The sequence below is a fragment of the Pinus tabuliformis genome, chromosome 3_1, assembly GCF_031772625.1.
Source record: "Pinus tabuliformis cultivar Carrire ecotype Pingquan chromosome 3_1, CPIR1, whole genome shotgun sequence".
Taxonomy (NCBI): Eukaryota; Viridiplantae; Streptophyta; class Pinopsida; order Pinales; family Pinaceae; genus Pinus; species Pinus tabuliformis.
The window spans coordinates 901,595,612-901,608,040 of record NC_142301.1 but is presented as its reverse complement, the minus strand read 5'-3'; positions in this window follow the sequence as shown (position 1 = coordinate 901,608,040).

The following is a 12,429-nucleotide window of genomic DNA, read 5'->3' as shown; positions in this document are numbered from 1 at the left end:
AATTCCTCTGTAACCTCAAGTGACGTTTGAGTCATTTAACAAGTGGGGCATGGACTTCATTGGACCTATTGACCATCCTTCTGAGCAAAAGAAGTATATCATTGTGTACACTAACTATCTGACTAAGTGGGCTGAAACCCAGGCAATCAAGGCAGCAACATAGGAGAAGGTGGCTGAGTTCTTAAGGGAGAATGTATTTTACAAATTTGGGTACCCTAGAGAACTAGTCACTGATCAATGCAGCCAGTTTAGCTCCAACATGGTTGAAGACTTGCTTAGCTAGCACAGGATCAAGCATAGGACCTCCACTCCTTATCACCCACAAGCTAATGGGCAAGTGGAGGTAACCAATAGAGCGCGGGAAGACATATTGACCAAAGTGGTTAGTAGCAACAGGATATATTGGGCAAGTAGACTAGTTGAGGCCACCTGGGTCTATAATACCACCTGTAAGACCACCACTAGATTCACACCCTATGAGCTGGTTTATGGGAAAAAGGCCCTGCTGTCCATTGAGTTTGAGTATAACACATTGAGGACGGTAGCCCAACTAGATGTAGATCTCAGTATTGCACAAAAAGAGAGATTTCTCCAGTTGAATGATTTAGATGAATTCAAAATGCAGGCCCTCCTACACACAGAGGCGAATCAACTTCAGAGGAAGATCTAGCATGATAAGAACATCAAGGATAAGCAATTTCAAGAAGGTGATTAAATGATTCCATATATAAATACTTTGAGGGCAGGTTAAGGACAATATGGTTAGGGCCTTATGTTATAGAGAGATGTCATGATAATGGTTCAGTGCAAATCAGAACCATAGATGCAGAGGCCATTCCTTTACTTGTTAATGGGCACAAACTGAAAGTTTACAAGAGGCCATTGTCAAAGCAAAAGTTCATTGATGGTATCAATAAAATAGTGATGGTGGTGGAGCAAGTTTTAGCTCCTACCTCATCAAATCATTGAAAAAAATATAATAATAAGGAGACTCAAGTGAAAACCTCCATGAGGCACTTGAGTCCCACTATTGGATTGTAAACCTCTTGGGGCAGCCCAATATTGTCGAAAAAGGAAAAAACAAGAAAATAAAAAAAAGGTAAATAGAAAGATATCTGGGTGAAAACCTCTCTTGAGGCACCCAGGGCAAACATCTAGGATGAAAGCCTCTTAGAGGCAGACTAGTTGTTTTCAAAAAATATATAAAAAAGAGAAAATTCATGAAAATTTTCTATTTGCAGGTCCGTAGGAGGACAATCAGAGAACAAAGGAGAATAAAAAGGGACCTATTTCACTCACATTTTTATTTTTTCCACCCATCGTCATTCATCACTCCACCATTTCTTTCATCTTTTTGCTCATTTGCTTCAGTTTACAAGGGGACTGTGCTTTTTACAGGATCCCCTGTAAACCTATAGGATCCCCTGAAAACCTACAGGATGATCCTGTAAAAATTATAGTGGCTCGGGAATCCTATAGGAAGTAACCCTAGGGCAAGAAAATGACCTACCATGTCAAAAAAATAACATCCCTACATCACAACTTCATTACCATGCCTCTCTCCACCTTGATCACCCCTGCATTCATCATTAAAAAATCAGTTTTCAAAAAATTTCATAGTCTTTAAGGGAAAACACAGAGGAAAATGAAACAGAGGGTAGAAGCGAACAACACCTGAGTGTATTCCTCATTATTCACACTCCTAGACCTCCTCTCTATCCATGTCATCATCCTCAAATCCTAGCAGAGGAAATGATTAAAAATTATGAGGGAGAAGTATCTACAGGACATCCTATAGTAGGCTATCCCACAAAATAAAAATAATGAGTAGTAGCAAGCTTCCAGCATGAATATCCAAGGGCAGAAGAAGCTCCAGAGCAGCAACAACACCATCATCTTCAACACTAGGTACCTTCAAATCAAGGGAATCACCAGAGGGCAATAAAAGAGGAAGGAAAAATAACATGCAGCCAACACACAACAAACACCTCATGTCTTCAACAAACTACAGCAAGGTATTAGAACCACATGTAATTATCTCGCTTCACTCTCTCATTTGCATTATGTATTCAAAAGATGTAAAGGTTGTGAGCGAGTTGGTTTATAAGCGAAAGGTGGTGAGGTAACTTGGCCACCTTCATTCAGTTGACAAAGACAAAATAATTGGTCCTCCCACGCGTGGCAGCACTCAAGTGAAAAAAGGAGAGGAGAAGGACAAATGAACTTAAGGTTATAGATGGATGAAGTGGGAGTTGATTATGAGGAGAGGGGAACGATGAGGTGGTAGTGGGGACCAACACTCCAAAAGTAGAAAATATACGCCGGCTGCCAACACACCACCTCACTCAAATCAACCATAAGAGGAAATAATCATTGATCCCCATGCACTCATGCATTCATCTCCTCGAGGCTCACTCTATCAAAGTCACTCTTGTACCCAAGAAACCTATAGAAGAAAAAAATTCCATCTTTCTCCTGCACAGGACTTCCTACAGGATTACACAGGAAATCCTACAGGATTACACAGGAATCCTATAGGATACAGTGAGACAGTCTATAGGATTTCCCGAGAGTAGTTTCAGAAGTGGATACACAGGGGTTGGCTACAAAAAACACCATGAGGAGGTAGGCTCTATATTTACTTCCCTTTTTCCAAGTGAATTGAACAGAAAAATCTCCTAGTTTGGGTGAATTTCGCAGCTGTGTAACGGAATTGTCTCCACAATTATTTCAATCCCATTCACTTCTGCATTAAAATTTGTATCAACTATCTATTCTCCTCAAAATTCACCAGCCAAAATGACAGGGGGGTTTAATAGAAAGGGAGCCCATTAACACTGTGAGAATCCACCAACACGCTCCAGTGTCTGTGTTAGAAATCTTCATGAGGCATAATTGCATGGGGTATTTTGAGAAATTAAGGGGGTATGATGATGAAGTGTTCCGAGAGTTTTCTCTCTCCCTCTTTCCACTGACTAGAGCCCATGCCACTATTGTGGTGAGAGGCCTCTCCATAGATCTCACCCCTAAACTCATAAGTAGAATTACCACAATTGCCATAGGAGTGCCTTGGAGAAAGGAAGACATGGGAGATAGCTAGACTGCCAAGAAGAAATTATTTTTAGAGGGAGAAGAGCCAATTGAGGACAATAATGGAGTAAGGAGAACAAGCCTACCATACCCCTAGAATGAGGTAAGCTACCACCTTATTAAATACATATCATGTGAAGGTAGGTATAGTGTGATTGATGGATATAACTTTAGGCTTCTTGAATAATTGAGGTTTGGAGCATAAACACCTCCTCACCATAGGCTCAGCATACCATACTTCTATAATCACGGACATATACAAGCATAAAGGTGCAGGAGGGAAACCACCAATAGTTATCCCACCATGCGTTAATTAGAATCATCATAGAAGATTCCCTCCACAACCTCATAATTCCTATCTAATGGGAAATTTTCAGAGACATGCAGACATAGGAGGATATCAAAGCCCTCACACATGACATTAGTCCTTTTGTTAGTGAAAAGAATGAGGAAGAAACTGAAATACATGAAGAAGAAGCAGAGAGGGGTGAAGATGAGATAGATGAGGATGAAGAAGAGGAGAAAGAGAAAGAACGTGATGAAGAAAGAGAGGAATATGTCAAGGAGGAAACTAGTAAACAAGATGAGGATCTAGAAGAAGAAGAAGAGGGGAAAAACATAGGTGAAAAGGGCAATGGAAAAGAGAAGGCAAAAGACAAGGAGGAGTCACCTAGGGTGTCCCCATAACCCACTGACAGAGAGGCAACAATGACTCTCACTTCCCTTAGCACCCCTTTCAAAAAAAAAGGCAAAAGACAGAGGGAGACCCCCTTATATTTCAGAACAAGGAAAATCACAAGGATAAGGTAGGGAAAACCCAAAACTCCAACCAAGGTTCCCATTATTATTGAGGACTCACCTAAACAGCAGGAGAAGATGGCTCCTCCTATAAAAACTCAAGAAGAAGGATCCTCAGCGCAAACCTCCCCTAGGTCTCCTATCACCTATGTGAGAAGGCCTGTAACCAGGTCTACCTCATCCAAAGAAAAAAGCATCCTACAGGATGCACAGTAGGACCTAAAATAAGGAGAGGCAGTCTTACAGGAAACTCTGCTAAACCTACAGGAAACTCAAAAATTAGATGAGGAAAGAAGTAAGCAGCCAGAAACAAATAGAGAGGACCCATAGCTAGAGGAACCTAGTCGTCAACCTAACCTTGACTCCTAATATAGATTTATTGAGAGGGGCAGGGTCATTCCACAAAAATTTTCCATTCCATTATTCTTTGAGCTTGAGAAAGAGAAATTCAGAACCCATAGATGGATGCAGATTACCAAGTCCAAGGGAGTGAAGGACATTGGTGACATGGAGGAGAAAGTCAAAGAGATGGGCAGATAACTAAGTATCTTGAGAGACAAAGAGGCCATCATGAAAAATCAGGTAGAGGCAGAAAATGCATGGTTTAAAGGACAACTGCAACAAAGAGAGAATCAATTGGAATCCATGGTCAGTATCTCTTTGGAAGCAATCTAATGCAGGATGCCAGCTAAGTACTATGCACTATACCTTGAGGAATAATGATTGTAGTTCCAAATCAAGACCCTACCATAGAGAGGCACTATGCCATTCCAGGATTATAGACAGTTAATTGATCTTTGTGATCAAAGAACATTGGAAGATAAGGCCAAGATTTTTGAGTTTTATTTCCATAACATGGCCTTGATAGACATGAATGTATGGAACCCTAATGAAAACCTATGGGATTTACAATTGATGGCTTTGTCATCATTGATGAACCATGAGGAAGAAAGGGCTGCAGAAATGAAGAAGATATTGGCAAGAGAACAAACAAAGCCTGTTATGATCAGAGTTGAGAAGTCCAATCCAATGGTAGTCATCACTACACATAATTTAATTGTGAATTATCCTCAACTTGCACCCAAGTATCTTACTGCCCAAGAGAAAGCAATTACACATTTTGAGGAAATGTTCAGATTATTAGGGGATGACAGCATGCAAGATTTCCTAAGGAGATGGAATACATTTCCATAGAGTTTGAAGATCAGAGAGTACCACTCTCCTCAAAGGATGAGAGAAGCACTGAACATGACACCCATGTACAAGAAATCCATCCAAAGGCTCAAAGTCAATTAGATTGGCCTAAGCCTCAGTCCCCCACCGCTCTTGGGGATGTTAGAAGAAAGGAAAGAAGAGGAAGAAAGAAGGCAGCGGGAGGAGGTAGAAAAGAAGGTAGGTTTCTATGCACAAGAAGAGGAAACCACAATAGAGGCATGGGATGTGAGGGAGGCCACTAGAGTTATGAAAGACATGGATATTGATTGAGTTGCTCAGAAGATGAGAAAAACTTTCAGTAGCGGGGTAATGATGAGCCTAATCATTGGGTAATTATATGGGCCTTAGTTCACCTCCTAGATTAGTCAAATCAACTCTTCTCACAACTTATCACACATTTTTATTATATTTTGTTTAATTGGATGAGTTAAAGTGAGATATTATGCTTAGTGGACTAATATGCATTGAATGTAGGTTTCGAAGAGAAAATCAAGGAATTTTGGAAAGACTAAGGTTTAAAACTCAAATGGGACAAGGGAGAGAGATTGTAGGAGGTAAATCCTCCACATTTACTCCTCCCCCATTTGAATATTCCTCCATTAATCACACTAGCTCAGAGTGCAAGCAACCAAGTCATGAAGATCAAAAGGCAGCCGAGCAAGTGATAGACAAAGAGTTAGTTCATCTTGAGTTTGGGAGCTGAGCCTCCCTAGATTTAAGGAAGTCATTTGAGACTTCATTTGTATAAGTAGAGAGGCCTAGAGCCTCCTCAGGATTCATTTTTTTGTTGTAAGAACTCTAGTTATTTTTTAGCTCCAGACTTGTGGAAGGCATTGATGTAACTTTCTGTTTTGATAATGAAAATGAGCTTTTTCTTGCTCCAAAGCTGAGTTAACTCAGAGGGCTGAACCTCTTGGGTTAGGGCCTAACCCTAGTAGCATAGGCTCCTCTTCTTGTATCTATATGCTTGGTTTAGTTTCATAGATTCATGATTAAATTTCCTCTAGAAGTATTTCATTGCAAGTATTGTGGAATTGATTAGTTGTTTATTAGTTTTCTTCCATTTGTACTTTAATTCAGTAGTAGGTTAGAAGGGATAGAAGGAGCACCACAAAGTTGTGAGTAGGTGTCTTGGCCTCGCCTCTTCCTTAGGGATCATGATTTGAGGAAAAGACCCTAATGCAGCCCCAAAAAGACATATTTCCATTGTCTCATAAGATTTAGAGTCTATTGTACTTGAAATAGCATTTGATAAATTTTGCAAGTGTAGGATTAAATTACCATCTCTTCCATCTTCAATCTTATAGTAGATCTCATCCATGATTCCATTTTATTCAGAAATCTTCCTCATGCATGAAGTAGACAACTAGTTCATTAAATTCCGCTTTTCTAGCTTGTTAGAATTCTTCTTCTTTACATGAGTTTTTGGAAATTATAAATGTTTGATGCCGAGAAGGTGCTTCAGAATCTAAAGGGATATCATAGCAGGAAACCACTTCCAAATTAATCTGTTCATAATCATTCCTTGCTTTCACCAATATCTTCACCAATCTCATCATTTTACATAGAAATTCCTCTAAACATGTTGAGCGAATCCAACCATCTCCTAACCTTGGTTTTGAGTTCTGAGTTATCCTAGGAATTTTCTCACTCCATTCCACCTATCCAACACCTTCCCTAAGCCTTCCATCACATCCAACAACCATTATTTTTCTCTCGGCTGTATCTTGTAGAAATACAGGGAGTCCTGTAGGTTTCTGGTACATCTTGTAGGTTTTCCTGTAGTGGCCTGTTTTGAGGCTGAATTGAGGGAAAACTTCTAGGAAGTCATAGCAAGTCACCCAAGTGTCTCCCAAACCTTCCAACCATCTCATAAACCTCTCAACCATCCACCGGCATCACTAAGCCACCTACCACATCACCAAAAAAGATTAGGGTTTACACTTGATTTCCTAGAAAAAGAATAAAAAGAACAAAACATATTTATTTTAGTCTTTTACATGCACAATAGTGATGTTTGATGTCTTGAATTTCCATGCTTTCAATAGTAGCATTTCATACATGTTGGCTTGGAATTATTGTAAAGCATAGTTTCTCAGCAGTTAGTTAGAGAATAGTGTGTTTTTAGCATAGGATTTCAATCATTTTCCCTATTTGCAGTAGACAAGCTTTCTCCTAGAGTAGATTTATATTTCTTTCATTGGAAATTAAGCTTCTTCTAAATCCATAGAAGCTTGGCTTCAAAACCCTAGTGGTCCCTCACCATTTGAACAGTGACAAAAGGTAGAACCATCACTTTTACTTGTGCATACATCATTGTCACCTTCAAGTTTGTACGAACCCCATGTTGATAAAGTAAAGTTGGTAGCTCCAGGAGTTGCATCATTCTTACTGCAATACTAGTGCTCATCAGTTGTGCTAGTGCTAAGGAGCGCACAGTCACCTTGACCTCATCATTTTTCCACTGCATCTCCCTTACCTCTACATTCAATGTCTGTAGGTTCGGATCCTCCTACAGATTGGTCACTAGCTCCATACCCTACTCGACTAGTGACACACAATTAGTGACTATGGCATCCAAGGTAGCCATGCCTTCCGTTATTATGATTATGCACTGCTTCTGGACCTTAGGTAGAGTCGGGGGCTGCAACTTTAGCTACAACTATGCAATATTCATGTTCAACTCAAAAGTTACTTTTCCAACTTCTGCTTTAGCCTCACGCACACCAGCGACTAGTTTTCTAATTTTGGCTTATGGTTGTGTGTCCTCCGAGATGTGAAGCTTAGGCACTGTCTTACATCCTTTCGCTATTGCTGGCTCCAGTCATGAACTATGCATTTGAAGTGCCTCATTTTCCATTAGAGCCTGTATCTTTTTAGCGAAAATTTATTCATTTTGACTTTGTACTCACTTATGAGGTTGAGTGCATGCCGCTACCTATTTCTCAATTCATCTGCCACCCCCTTATGAAGCACGTGGAGGGTTTCATTGGAGAGCACCACTATATTCATTCCTATGTCCTTGATTGTAATAAGTATAATATGATCGTCGGCGAAATCTGCACGAATGGACTCGTCGAGCAACGGTATAGTTTTGAGATCCAGGGTCCTTACTAGCTCTGTTGCTTGGCTTGTCTTTGGTGCCAGGTTCACTTGCTCCATGCTCGCTTGTCCAACGCCCATTTATATTCTTCTTGTTTGGATCTGCAGCTCATGCAGATCCTTTTGGACAAACCCAGGCATCTGCATGTATTTCTTCTCAAACTGTTGCAACAATTCTGCCATTGTATCCCTGACTTTCTCACAAATCTCATTAAGATTGCTTTCTATCAACACCATGGGATCAACCTTTGTTTTATCGAATTTATGCTTTTTTCGTGTTCCACCCTTCTGCTCCTTTCCACGTCTTTTCAAAATAAATTGGGTTGTCTGCCCCTCATCACTGCCTCCCCCTTGACCTAAAATCTCTTCTTCCTCTATCTCTGGCGAAGGTGACTTATCACCTTTCTAGGCCTCACGCTGTTCTTTTTCTGCCAACTCCGCAGTAGCATGTTCCCGCTCAATGAGAGCCTTTTATACAATTTCATTCTTTTGTTGTTCTACGAGGGTACATGTAGCTTACTTAGTTGCCTCCTTTCTTTTCTGCGCAACAGAACTCCCCACACCTGTGCTTGTCCCAACATCTACTTCTGATGTGGCACACAACTATGTAGGCGATGACGTTACAATCTCTTGCATGTTCGTGTTTGACACGAAATAGGGAAACTGGTGCCATTTTTGCTCAGGATCCTTTCGCGCTTGGATATAGACTCTATGGAAGTCATCTTTAAATGCCTTGTAAGCTGAGAGTTGCGTGAACAAGGTTGGGGACAACCTCAGATGTTGATTGATTTCCATATGGAGATCCATTTCCACAAGAATCCAAAATATCTTCATATCTGCAATCCACGTGGCATCCTTTTTGGACCATAAGGAAGCGAATTACGCTGCCTCCAACAATCCTTGCTCGAGTGGAGGAAATTGGCTATCCTTTAGCAATCTATATGCAACAAGCACAATTGACAGCAACAACCAAGCATAGTGGAATGACTTTGTTTCTTCCTGGACTTCTCAACAGGTCACTAGGAACTCTTGACAAAGCTACCTTGCCCAATTAATTTGTATGTCTTTTGTGCACTACATAGCAAGGGAAACCACTAGTGCCAGAACTTCATCCGCACGACATTTTCGCATCACCTTCCCTACTAAAATCTGGGCAGTGAATTGAACTGCCTAGTCTGTTATGGAAAGAATAGAATATCCTCGTGACCTTTTGAGGAGGTCGTAATCCCTCTTCATCTTCTCTGCAAGATCTTTCTCCCCAGTCTTCCCTCCAAACTTCTTAGCTGGGTTCATGCCTATGTAAGGCAACTACATGATTCTGTGACTTAGCATGTTCATGATGGGGATAGGCTGTCCTATCCATAAACATCCATCATGCACTAGTGTGAGGAGTTGACACACACATATCGTAATAATGGGGGTGCGGTGATAATGCAGCACCCACAGGAGATTTAACAACCTTGATTGCTTGACACCGCATACCCATTCCTCTGTCTCCAACATTGTAAAACCTATTTCTTCATAATAGGCCATACACATATATTTTTCTGTTTCCAAATGGGGAAACTTAGTGTGGTCTGCAAGGTCCCAATCCTCCATTTTTAACAATGGGACCCTTGCGAGCTGTGGGCCTTCAAAAGGGACTTGCTCAGGTAACAGGGGCATGGATATTGTAAATGTCTCGGTATTTGAGTCCTTTGTGGCCTTTTCTTTTCCCATCTGCAGAGAGATATACTTAGGGAGCCTTATCATGGGTTCCACTCCTTCAGCATCAATATCCTCTGTTCCATGGAATTCTTTTGCCTCCAGGTCCACTACTCTCTCTGGCTGCTTGTCTTTCTTCTGTGTGTCAGTATGCTTCCTTGGCAATGCTTGCACCTGCGTTAGCTTCATCTTCTTTTCCTTCGCGGATTGCTTTGACTTGGATGGTTGAGTTTCTCTAGTAGGGGTATGCTTTGGCCTAGATGACCAGGACACGATAGGCACAATAGCTGGAGCTTCCATACTTACAACTTCCAAGGCAGCAGTATCAAAGACAACATCGCCAGTATGAACAGTTTCAACAGGACTTGGTGCAGACGTTTTCTCAAGTATAAGCTTCTAATTTATCTTAGGAAATTCATCGAATAAGGGGCTCACAACTAAATCTTCCCAAAATGCTTAGCTCATAGGAAACCAATAACAAAATTCACTAACAACTCTTAGAGCACAAAGTGTTCTCTGTTGGACCAACATGCGTAATTTATAAGGGGTTTTGAATTCAAATCTGACCATTCGCCCCAATTTTTTATAATAAATTCTATTTTGGCAACAAATATTCAAAGAGTTTTTCTTTAAATGTCGCCACTGTGCTCCACTTAACTGTCTTCTGACTGTCAAGTCATGAACAGTAACTCCAATGGTCATTTTCCTTCTATGCTGTGTGGTACCTTCCACCATGGCGCAACTTCCTGGGTTGCATCTCCCTCATTCTCCGTGCAACCTATTCGTTGTGTTGTCCTCGAAGCTGAGAAGTGTAGTTTATAGTCCTGCGGTCCTTTGCAACTCCCTAGAGCACTAAGACTATCCTACTGCCATATAGTCATTGTGTAGGATCCCTAGTATCCAACTTCAACCTACTTCCATTCACTTTTCCCAGTAAGGGTTCCCCATTCAATTTCATGAGCTAAACTGTGCCTCCATTTGTAATTTCTTTAACAATATATGGCCCTAACCAATGCACCTGTAATTTACCTGGAAATTTAGTGAATTTACTATCATATAACAGGACAAGATCGTTTACCTTGAATGTACGAATCTTGATGTGGCGATCATGCCATGATTTTTCACATTCCTTCTGCACTTGTTGATGGAATCCTACCAAAAATCGATCTTCTTCAAACTCCATCAACTGCACGAGTCGTTCCTCCAAGGCCTCACAATCTTCCATATCTGTCAGAGCTGCTATGTGCAGACAAGGCACAATTTACTCCATCAGCATTATGGCTTAAACCCCATATACTAATCTGAGCTTCATTTTCCCTGTTAGCTTCTTACAAGTAGTATTCTAAGCCCATAGTATATATGTATGCACACATCCCAGTCATTTCATTGCGCATTAGAGATCTTTGTGAGTGCATTCCCCAAAATCGTGTTAAAGGCTTCAACAGTTCCGTTTTCCTGCAGGTATTATGGAGTACTCTTCTTATGGTAGACTTGGAATTATTCAGTCCACACATTGATCATTTCATTCAGAAAGTGTGTACCCCTATCACTCATCAATACTTTCAGGCAACCAAATCTGGTTAAGACATACTCAAACAAGAATTTTGTCGTTTTAGCCCCTATACAATCTTTAACTCGCTGTGCTTCAATCCATATGGTTAGATATTCCATCGTAGTGATAATATAGCGTGCAACTGTTTTCTTTCCAAGGGACTAAATTAGCTCGACAAAATCGATTGCCCACTTCTAAAAGGGCTGAAAACATACTTGAGGATGTAGTGGTAACTCATCTCTTCACAATGGTCTTCTAGTTCTTTGACATGCATCACATGCCTTGGAATCCTTGTGCAATGCTTGCCACCATAGGCATGTGCGAAAAATCTTCTACGCAGTTGCCTTTCCTGCATAATGGCCTCCCACAGATCCCCCATGAGCTTCAGTGAGAATGCTATCCCACTCAAAGTTCGGCACATATCTTCACAATATTTTATCTACAACCATCTTATACAAATGTCCCGCAATAACTAAAAAATTGGTCATGCGCACTAGTAATTCCATCTTCTGCTGGCTTTTATCTCCTACCGGTGCCATCCCCATAGTCAAGAAGTGAATAATTTCTACAAAATGGTGATCTTCTACGTGCACTACAAAGAGCTGTGCCTTTGGAAACTCTTCCTCCAGATTGTTAGGCTCCTCTCCTATTTTGATTTGTGATAGATTTTCAGGTCCTGCATTTAACCTCCTTGGCTTCACAATGACTTCAAACTCATACTCCTGAATTAATAGAAACTATCTACAGAACATATTACCCCTTAACACAGGCTTGTTGACCAAGTACTTCAAGGCAAAATTATCTGTGTACATCTTGAATTTCCCTCCTAATAGATAATGCCTGAATTTTTGTAGTGCATACACCATGGCCAATCGATCGCGCTCAGTCGTTGAATAGTTTTTCTCAACCTTCGATAACTTCCTACCTGTGAAGGCTATAGGATGGTCCATTTCTCCTTCACCAGCCTG